At 40.1% G+C, this 10,771-nt stretch overlaps 1 long non-coding RNA gene across 1 annotated transcript; it reads right to left on the bottom strand.

Moving 5' to 3' along the window:
* Nucleotides 1-3,033: 3,033 nt before the first annotated feature.
* On the bottom strand, nt 3,034-10,771 carry LOC118012100. Its single transcript, XR_004679608.1, has 3 exons — nt 8,952-10,771; nt 7,185-7,779; nt 3,034-3,067 (listed from the first exon to the last, which is right to left on the bottom strand). It is a non-coding gene; the product is annotated as an uncharacterized LOC118012100 (long non-coding RNA).

Genomic DNA, 10,771 nt, shown 5'->3' on the forward strand with positions numbered 1-10,771 from the left:
CATCTCATGCTTTATAATCAAATGTTCCAAGTGGAATTTAAAAACTAAAGATTCAGAGGCACCTGAGCTGTTAAGTGCCCGACTCTTGATCTCACCTCAGGTCTTGATCTCAGAGTTATGAGTTCAAGCCCAAGTTGCGCTCCACACTGGAGTGGAGCCTACTTATAAATACATATGTACATACATACATACATACATACATACTAAAGATTCGAATAAAATAGCAAAGTCTTCAGACACAGTGGACAAAGTGAGTATTTATCCAACATCAGGAAGGAGGATTCTTTAAGGTCAGAAGTAGGAAGAGGAATCAAAAGAGGAATGAAGTAATATTTGATCACTTTGCACACTAAATATAAGCGGAAGTAAACAACCCATGTCCGGTCAAGTGGTAGAGCAGCCTCACGCTCTGATAAAATGTCCCCTCCCCGCTGCCGTCCCCACACCCATTACAAACACATAGCAATAATAAATGGGATATAAAAAGGGAAAATGAAAATGATAAAATTGGGTTCAAAAAGCATAAAAATAAATACCTCCATGGAACAGAAACAAAAAAGTACCAGCATGAAGAGAACAGAATTGCAGTGGGTTACCTGCTGGCCCTCCATCCCCACGCCCAAGGCTTCAGCTCCCGAAGGTTCATGAAGAGTAACAGTGCACAGACTCAAACAGATCTTTGAGGACACAGACCAGGGCTGGCGCTCCCTCTTGTCATATGAGACTAAAAAAAAGTTTGCTCATCCATTGCTTAGAGCTACAGGTTCACAGGAACCTACCAATGTTGGGAAGTAGGAATTCAGACAAGCCTGATGCTGAGAAGGAATCGGTGACATGTACAATATCAAAGTTAAGTCGGTATACCAAAATACTACTGTGTACCCAGGTCTGAGCGGGGGGCCCCAGGGTATTAGGGGGTGAAAGCAATCTAGTCAGACAGGAATAGGTGAGCATGGAGAGAAAGAGAGGGAGAGGAAATAAATAAAAGGCAAAACATTTTTTTTTTAATTAAAAATGAGCCTCCTGCAAAATAAAATTCCAAAACCATATTAAAATATCTAACATAAGAAAGAGTATGAGTCCCACTTCCCCTCTCTAGATAAAATTAATTTTATGGAATTATTTGACAAGGAATTGAAAATAAATGTGCTGCTGATCAAAGAGATATATGAAGATAATCTTTCTATTAAAAAAGAACACAAAAAGGGGCACCTGGGTGGCTCAGTCAGTTAAGCATCTGCCTTTGGCTCAGGTCATGATCTCAGGGTCCTGGGATCGAGCCCCACACTGTGCTCCCTGCTCAGCGGGGAGCCTGCTTCTCCCTCTCCCTCTGCCTGCCTCTCCCCTTGCTTGTGCTCTCTCTCTCTCTCTGTCAAATAAAGAAATAAAATATTTAGAAAAAACAAAAAGAACACAAAAGTATGAAGCAAAAAAAAAAAATCACTAATGAAACAAGAAACAAATGGATCTGAAAGAGAAACAAATAGAAACATAAAATACAGACATTAAAATTAAAAAATCAATTGAAAGAATGAACATTAGGCTGCAAAGTTTCAAAGAGAGAATTACTGAATTGGAAAGGAAGAATTCACCCAGTTCCTGGCCAAAGAAAAGAAAAATAGGAAAGAACAGTTAAGGGGTATTAAGGACATACTGCAAGGATCCCAGAAGAAGAAAATGAAGAGAAAGAGCCAAAATCCTCAAATCGAAAGTATATTGTACATACCAAAAAAGTTAAAAAATTAAATCATTGCAGGGTGAGTTCAAAACTTCAAGAATAACGAGAAAATCTTAAGGGCTATCATAGATAAAAGACAGATTATGTGCAATTAGGCAACAGTCTTCCTATCAGATGACACAAAAAAGCCAGTGAAGTAATATTTTCAAGGAACTGAGGGAAAATAGATGTCTACACTGCTAAACTCTTGCCATGTGTATACAAAGAAATGAAACCATTTTCAAATAGTAAAGCATAAGACCAAGAATTGAGCCACTTGCAGATTGGGGCTTATATCCAGTATGGCATTGGCATGAGCAAAGAGGCTACTTATGGCTCATGTCTGTTCTGGTTGATTACCACCCATGCGATACTAGGATGTAACGTCTTTAGTATCACCCCTGAACACTTCCTTACTGATTAGTAAATACCTTTGCCCCAAACACTCAGGTGTGCTCCTGCCATCTTAACCTTCTCTTGGGACCCTGCCCAGATTGATCCATAATTTTACAACTAAAGAGTTAATGGCTGTCACAATAGGGGATCTCCCAAGATCCTGCTTCTGCCCTGTGGGAAGAGCGCATTCTGATTGGTCAACTCATTTTGACTGCAGGATCTTGGTTGTTAAATATTTTGGATAATACCTTTGCAACAGGTCCTCTATAAAAGCTATTAAAGCAAATACTTTGCCAAGAGGAAAAGTGTCCCAGGTAGAAGATCTGTAAACAGAAAATAGATTTTAGCAAATGAACCGATAACTTAAGAAAAAATTTATTTACCAATTGATTGTAAAAAAGATTAGGTTGTGTTAAAGAAGTAGTAGGGGAAAAAGAAGGATAGTAAATAGTTCCTGCAGGGAGAGCTTTACAAAATATCCATATTTATTGGAACCCTTGTGTACTGTTGGTGGGAATGTAAAATGGTGTAGTCGCTGTTAAAAACATTATGCCAGTTTCTCAAAAAATTAAAAATAAAATTACCATATGATCCAGCAATCCCATTTCTTGGTGTATATCCAAAAGAACTGAAGCAAGATCTTGAAGAGATATTTGCACACCCATGTTCATAGCAGCATTATTCACAAGAGCCAAGAAGTGGAAGCAATCCAAATGTCCATCCATCCATGAATGAATGGCTAAATGAAATGTTGTATATATTTCCACATGGGATGATATTCAGCCTTAGGAAAGAAGAAAATCCTGGGATGCCTGGGTGACTCAGTCAGTTAAGCATCTGACTCTTGATTTCTGCTCAGGTTGTGATCTCAAGGTTGTGAGATTGAGCCCCACGTTGGCCTCCATGCCTTGCTTAGGATTCTCTCTCTCTCCCGCTGCCTCTCCTTGCTGCCCCCTAAAAAAAAAAAGGAAAGGAAATCCCGTCATGTCCTATAACATGGATCAACTCTGTGGACATTATGATGAGATAAGCCAATCACAAAAGACAAATATTGTATGATTCCACTTAGATTAAGATCCCATTTTTAGGAGTCAAACTCATAAAAACAGAAAGGGGAATGGTGGTTGCCAGGGCCTGGAGGGGAGGGGGAAATGGGGAGTTGTTGTTTAATAGAGCTTCAGTTTTGCAAGATGAAAAAGCTCTGGAGATCCATCACAACAAAGTGAATATACTTAACACTACCGAACTCCGTACTTAAAAATGGTTACGATGGTAAATTTTATGTTTTTCACCACAATAAAAAAAATAACCAAGCAATTCTAACATAGTATCTCTGTGGAGGCAGGCAGAGTGCAGGGAGGGTAGGCGGTGGGTATTTTTAAAATCTTCCCAGGTGGGGTGCCTGGGTGGCTCAGTTGGTTGGGCGACTGCCTTTGGCTCAGGTCATGATCCTGGAGTCCCAGGATCGAGTGCCGAATCGGGCTCCCTGCTCAGCAGAGAGTCGGCTTCTCCCTCTGACCTCCCCACCTCTCATGCTCTCTCTCTCTCAAATATATAAATAAATCTTTAAAAAAAAAAAAAAAAAACCTTCTCTGGTGATTTTTAATGTGCTGCTAAGGTGAAAACCACTAAATTATACCTAAAACAAAACCATATGAAATTTGAAAGAAAAAAAGAGAACAGGAGAGTGGGGAGATAAAAGACAAATAGAGAAATAGAGGAAATACTATTTTTAAAAGCCAGTACAGTAGTTATTGTAGTAAACAAAATAGAACATGGAGCAAAAACCTTAGGTAACTTGGGATGCCACATCAGGATCAAGGGGGAGAATCACCGACCATCAGGAGTGGTATATGCCCAACAACATAGTTACTACATAAGCAGAAACTGACAGAATAATAGGAGACAGTTACAAATTTTAAATCATGGTGGGGAATGTTCAACACCTTCTTCAGAAACTATTAGGTGAAGAGGACAAAAAAATTCGGCAAGGATAAAGAATATTTAGAAAGTAAAGCTAACGAGCTTTATCAAGTTGGGATAGAGAGAATCCTGCAAGTGGTAAACCGAGACTGTTTCTTCTTTTCCCAAATAGTTGAAACAATTAAAAAACCTGACAATATACATGGTCACAGAGTAAATCTCAACAAATTTCCAAAAATCAATATCATACAGATTACATATATTTGTTTGTAATCTTTTATTCTTGAAACATTTTTGAAGTTACAGCAAAATATTATTTGATTAAGTTGGGTGTAGGTTCATGAGTGTTTGCTGTATTATTCTCTATATGTTTCCAACATACGAATAAAATATGTTAAAAAATTCAAAACACTAGAAAAGTATGTTTCCAACAAATATAACAGCAGGTTAATAACACTTTATATAAAGAGCTCACAAAAAGATAAGAAAAGCTCTAAAGAGTTCATATTTAAATGCACAAAAGACATTGAATAACATTCAACATGAAGAAAAAACAAGTACCTAAGACATGGAAGAATGTTCATTCTGAATAGAGTCAAGGAAATAGAAATTAAGATTGTGAAATGCCGTGCTAACCAATTTAAGATTTAAAAAAACTTACTGTACCTACTGTTGGAAAGGTGGCAGTCTAACTTGGTTAAAACATTTTGGAAAACAATTTAATAATATGCAACATGAGGGGTGCCTGGATGGCTCAGTTGGTTAAGCATTGGATTCTTGATTTCAGTTCAGGTCATGATCTCAGGGGTTGATCTCAAGCCCCGTGACAGCTCTGTGCTCCGCAGGGAGTCTGCTTGAGATTCTCTCTCCTTCTCCCTCTGCCCCTCCTCCCTTGCATACTCGTGCTCTCTCTCTCTCTCTTAAATAAATACATCTTTAAAAAAAAAATGCAACAAGAGCTGTAAAATTTTCCATTTTTAAAAAAGATTTACTTATTTATTTTAGAGAGAGAGAGAGAGAGCATGCAAGTGGGGGGAGGGGCAGAGTAAGAGAATCTTCAAGCCGACTCCCAGCTGGGTGCAAAGCTCATGATTAGATCATGACCTGAGCTGAAGCCAAGAGTTTAACACCTAACTGAATGAGCCACCCAGGCACCCCTTCCATGTTTTTTTGACTCCATAATTCCATTTCTGAGGATCTGGCATGTGGATATGATCCTAAATATATGTACAATGATGTTCAGAGCCACGTTATTTATAAGAATTAGAAACAAATTAAATATACAAATATCAGGAAAGTAATCCCACAAATTATGACATATCCTCTAGAAATATTTTGTAGCCATTACAATTTTGCCTACAAAGGTGAGGTAATACTAGAGGAAATGCTTACAACAGCATGTCAAGTGAAAAGATCATATTCAAAACTAATCATTATGATTATTAATATTTGTAAGAAAAAAGCTTGGCAGAAACTACATCACTATGTTAAACCTGATTATTCTTTTGGACGATGGGTCACTTTTTCTATTATTCTTATTTTCCTATTGTTCTTTGTGTTTATATTACTTTAATAATAACCTTTATACAAGCTACTTTAATATCTGCATTTTTCCTTGATTGGCAGATTGCTAAATATAATATAAACTGTGCCCTTTCTCCCCTTGGGAGGCGCCCACTAGAACTTTAACCAAACAAATACTCCTTCTTTGGTCTCACAGTTTTCTCGTGTTAGTAGAGCACATTGAGGCCCTGGCCTGGAGGGAGACTCAGCTGCTCAACTGGCTGCGTGTGACTGCCAGAGGCTCAGCCCTCGATTTGCAATGGACATAATCTCCCTGCTTCTGAACTGGGATAGGAGAGGGGAGACAGATTTGCAAATGCTCTCAGGTGGAAGACAGGGGATCTTTAGACTCATACTGTACAGACAAGCTCCTCTGTGATGAAATGTGAAAGTTAAATAGTTCAAATAATTTAGAACAAAGCAGCAAGTGGAAGGATCCTGAAAGGATTTTAATTACTACAAGACAGACACCTGGGTGGCTCAGTCGGCTAAGCATCTGCCTTCAGCTCAGGTCATGATCCCAGGGTCCTGGGATGGAGCCCCGCATCGGGCTCCCTGCACAGTGGGGAGTCTGCTTCTCCCCCCTTCCCCCCATGCTCATGCTCTCTAATAAGTAAAATCTTTAAAAATAAATAAATAAGGGGCGCCTGGGTGGCTCAGTCGTTAAACGTCTGCCTTCGGCACAGGTCATGATCCCAGGGTCCTGGGATCGAGTCCCGCATCGGGCTCCCTGCTTTGCGGGAAGCCTGCTTCTCCCTCTCCCACTCCCCCTGCTTGTGTTCCCTCTCTCGCTGTGTCTCTCTCTGTCAAATAAATAAATAAAATCTTTAAAAATAAAAATAAATAAATAAATATTCTGGCCCATCCTCTTTTGACCAACACATTCATAGAAAATTTCCCCAAGGTTTTCCCTAAAGAGAGACAGCATCTCCCAGACAAGACATTATATTTTGCAAGCATTTGAATGAGAACACTTGTCCAAATCAAACACTGGTTTTGTCTTAATGATTGAAATAGGTTCTTGTTTTATAAAGGTGGATTTGATCCTCCTACCAAATAAAGTATGTTTTAATTATTACAATGTTTGCCAAGGTAGCTACAGCCAGAAAGAACATGTCCACGTGCTGAATTCAGCCTTCCTCTCTGCCTCTTTTCCTTCCTCTCTTCTTTCCTGTCTTTGCTCTCTTGAATTACAAACTCGAATGCCCATAAGGGCAGGGAAGTAATGTAAATGAACAAAGGTGGTGGATATTAGTGTAGGGAGTTGGGGGCGGGCGGGCAGGGTGAACCAGAGAGCACAGGCTCCATGGGAAGTGGGAAGTCACTGGTCAGCAAGAGCCACCAGGCGCCTTGCAGGAGATTGCTCATTTTTGCAATAAGCCAGAATTCTGGATATTCATATGAACTCTCAGATTTGGAAACGGCTGCAACTAATTCAAATATTTGTTTAAACTGGGCAGGCCAACAGTGACTGGCCAGTTTGCAGTTTCTGATTTGACCTGTTTAAGCTTAACAGTCTCATCTAAATCATGGCATTATTATATGGATTAATACTTAACAAAAGCTATATTCACTAAGTGCTTACTTTGTGCTAGGCAATGTTTGAAGTGCTTTAGAGGTATTCAGTTTTTCCTCACAGCAACGCTATGATGAGTGTGCCTTGTAACCCCATTTCATAGATAAGAAGTTGGGGTACAGAAAAGAACAGATGAGATGAGGGACAATAGCATACGTAGGACACCAGACTGTGTTACAGGAACACAAGGTAGTCCTATAATTCTAATGGGGGAGAAGAGGACCCTTTTGAAGCATTTGGGGGGAAAGTTGTACAACAGTATTCTGGAGAGCAGAGTCTAGATGTGTTCCAGTTATCTTGCTGTGTAACAAATCACCTCAAAACTTAGTGGATTAAAACAACAATTTACTGTCCTCTCTCATGTTTTGGGGGTTGATGGACTCATCTGTAGAGTTCTTATTGGGATCTCTCATGTGGGTGTAGTCAGATGGCTTCTGAGACTAGAGTCATGTGAAGGATTCTTCCCTCAAGGTTGGGCCGGGATGGCAAGAAGCGCTGGGAGCTGGTTGGGCAGCACCTCTCCAGGTGGTTAGCTTCGGCTTCCTCACAGTGTGGTGGCCTCAGGGTAGCTGGACTTAAAGGTGGCTCAGGGCTCCAGGTGCACCTTCGAAGAGACAAGAAGTGGAAGTGGCCAATCTGTGAAGATCTAGGCACTGAAACTGACCTGATCACTCCCATTTATTCTTTTAAACAGGGAAGGGACATATTGTCCAGATTGAAGGAAAGGGGCCATAGACTCTGCCTCCTGACGAGAGGGCTGACAAAGAATGAGTAGCCATCTTTAATCTGCCAAAGAAGGGCAGCCAAATGGACAATCTATTATCCTAGTGGATAGGTTACCGCTGGGATGAGTCACTGGCAATTTCTGTCCTTGTTCTGCCTGAGTTCTATCTCCATGAGAGTGTGATTACCCAGGCCAAGGGAGGGCAGGCCCCCTTGATCACAGTCCAACCAAGGACATACAATAGCAGAGCCGTAGTTCCCCAAAAGAAAATCAAGGTGTTCTCACCACAAAAAGGATGAATGGATGCTACAGAGGTAAAAACAATGTTCGCTTCAGGCATTTACTGTTTGTTTTCAATCTATTTTTGTCCAATGTGAGCATCTTCACACAAACCCATGCCCCTCCCCCATCCCCTTCACACTCATCCATATTCTCTGTGTCCCTCGTTTTATTTAAATAACAAAAGTCTGCTTGCAGCAATGCTAGGCAGGTGTAGGCTAGGCTCTGTGGGGCGATCCAAAATGAGTCAGACCTGGAGCTTGTCCCCCGAGTTACTCACTCTCTAGGAAGGGAAAGAGAGAAATAACAGTACCATCAGAGAAGAAAGGGGAAAGTGCCCTAAGCAGCATAGATAAAGTGCTCTGGAAATTCAGAGAGAGAGAGAGAGAGAAAGATTACTTCCAGCTGCACCCTTAATCACATACTGCCTCACCACATCTCTTGTACTCTTGTCTTGTCTGGTTATTAAGTCCTATATTATTGAACAATAGCAAACCATTCACGCTGAATAATTCACGGAGTTGCTCCCTCCTCTGCCTCCAGAGCATCAGCTCCTCTGAGGCAGGGCTGAAGAACTGGTAGGCATGTGGCAGGGGCGAATACCTATAGACTTAAGAAGACCAGCTTCAACAGAAGAGAGCATCAATAAACTATTATCTGAATAAAGCCTATATGGGGCCATAAATATAGACCTTTATTAGCTTACTAATATTTCTTCAATGCAGTAAGCAAAATAAGAAATTCAAAGATTGCTTTTCGCCACTGCCCCCTACCTTTTTATTTTCCTGGAAGGAGGAAATGTCTTCCTATTGGCATCTCCTTCCAATTCCCGACGTCTCAGATGGGTGTGTTCTTCCATCTCGGCTATGTAGAAATGTGAAATAAAGGTGAGTGACTGTAATAGTAAAACACATCTTGGCGATGGCTCTAGAAGGAACGTCTCCATACAGCAATCTCAGATTTCTTCATGGGAAGGTCTTTTGTGTGTGTTGCATCAAGAGTGTTGCCTTTTGGCATCACGTCCAAGTCTTTCTGGAAAATGTACTATGTTTTCTTTTTTGTTTCTTATTTTTAAATGACAGATGACTAGGAGATATCTTCTTCACTCTTATAATTATTTTCCCCAGTTTTCCTCCATTAAACAGCAATTACCCTCATGCATAATCTCTCTAAGTAGTTATTTTCTAGCTCCTGAAGAGAATAATCACAGTGAATGGCATTCATCTTATGTACTTCATGGTTTTCCTCAGCATGAAACTTCTATTGACTGTAATTTGTACCACAGTAACTAACACAGACACTTAAACATGCTTGGTAGTTAATTTTTTTAAGTGGACCAAGTTTTCAGATTAAATATTCATCTCTTTTACAAAGGGTAGTTTTCCTGGATTTTATCCAGAAGTACCTTCAAAGAAAATTAGATCTCTGACTGCTGTGCTTTAAATATTTTCCAAGGGAGATGTGGAGTGAAAACATTTTTTCCCCCATGGGTTAAATTACCTCATGTTTATACTGTGCTAAGCATTTTACAAAACATGCAAATGATCGACTTTATAGAGAAGGAAAACCCCTTTCGGATTTACTTCTTGGTGCTAGCAATATTGAAAAATGCTTTAATTTGCATTATACAAAAAAAAAAGAAAGCCTTTAGATAGGCTTGACAATTCAACATATAAATCAAGTCATAGTAAAGTAGCAGAAAACAGGAACTAGTAGTTAGATCTTTAGAGGAATTCTAATTTCTCTAAGCTTGGAAGCAGTAAATGAAATATCAAAGGACAAAAACAAGAGATTTGATGATTTGTAAATTGTACTATTAAATATGATTTTAACAAGCAACATTATTTTACTAAAGGCCATTCATGATTAATTTAGAAGAAATTATTCTTGGCCTCTGGCATTCAGTGGTGTCCACATTTCGTAAGTAATTCCAAAAGCCAAGGGCAGAAAGAACTATGTTATTTTGTTGAGTCAAAATGTGAATTTTTTTTTTTAAAGATTTTATTTATTCATCTGATAGAGAGAGAGACACAGCGAGAGATGGAACACAAGCAGGAGTGGGAGAGGGAGAAGCAGGCTTCCCGCCAAGCAGGGAGCCCAATGCGGGGCTCCATCCCAGGGCACTGGGATCATGAGTTGAGCCGAAGGCAGAGGCACAATGACTGAGTCACCGAGGCACCCCTCAAAATGTGAATTGTGCTGAGAGCCTGGTATGCCTGACAGAGTCCCTCACTTGAAAGTATCCTATCTGACCCCCCTGCACTTGACTTTCAGGGTGGCCTCATCCTTCTCGCCCACTGATGGTGACACACTCCGTCTCCAGAAATCACATGTCAGTGCATTTGTATGAAGGAAAACATTCACTACAATGGTTTTTCTCAACTGTGGAGATTCAAAAAGGTTTCACCCAGGATGTATTTCTGGAGGATGATATAATTGCTGGGAAATTCCACAGAATGCAGACAGAAGAAAGATAAGTGGAAAGTTACCGAATTTCTGGAGACGTTGCCTCAATCAGGACTCTCTTTCTTTGGCTTTAGGAGAATAGCAACTTTGAATCTGAATGACAGTATTCAAGGGAATTGGTGGTACT

This window comes from Mirounga leonina, unplaced genomic scaffold, assembly GCF_011800145.1.
Source record: "Mirounga leonina isolate KUSES-001 unplaced genomic scaffold, KU_Mleo_1.0 Mir_151, whole genome shotgun sequence".
In the NCBI taxonomy this organism is placed as follows: domain Eukaryota; kingdom Metazoa; phylum Chordata; class Mammalia; order Carnivora; family Phocidae; genus Mirounga; species Mirounga leonina.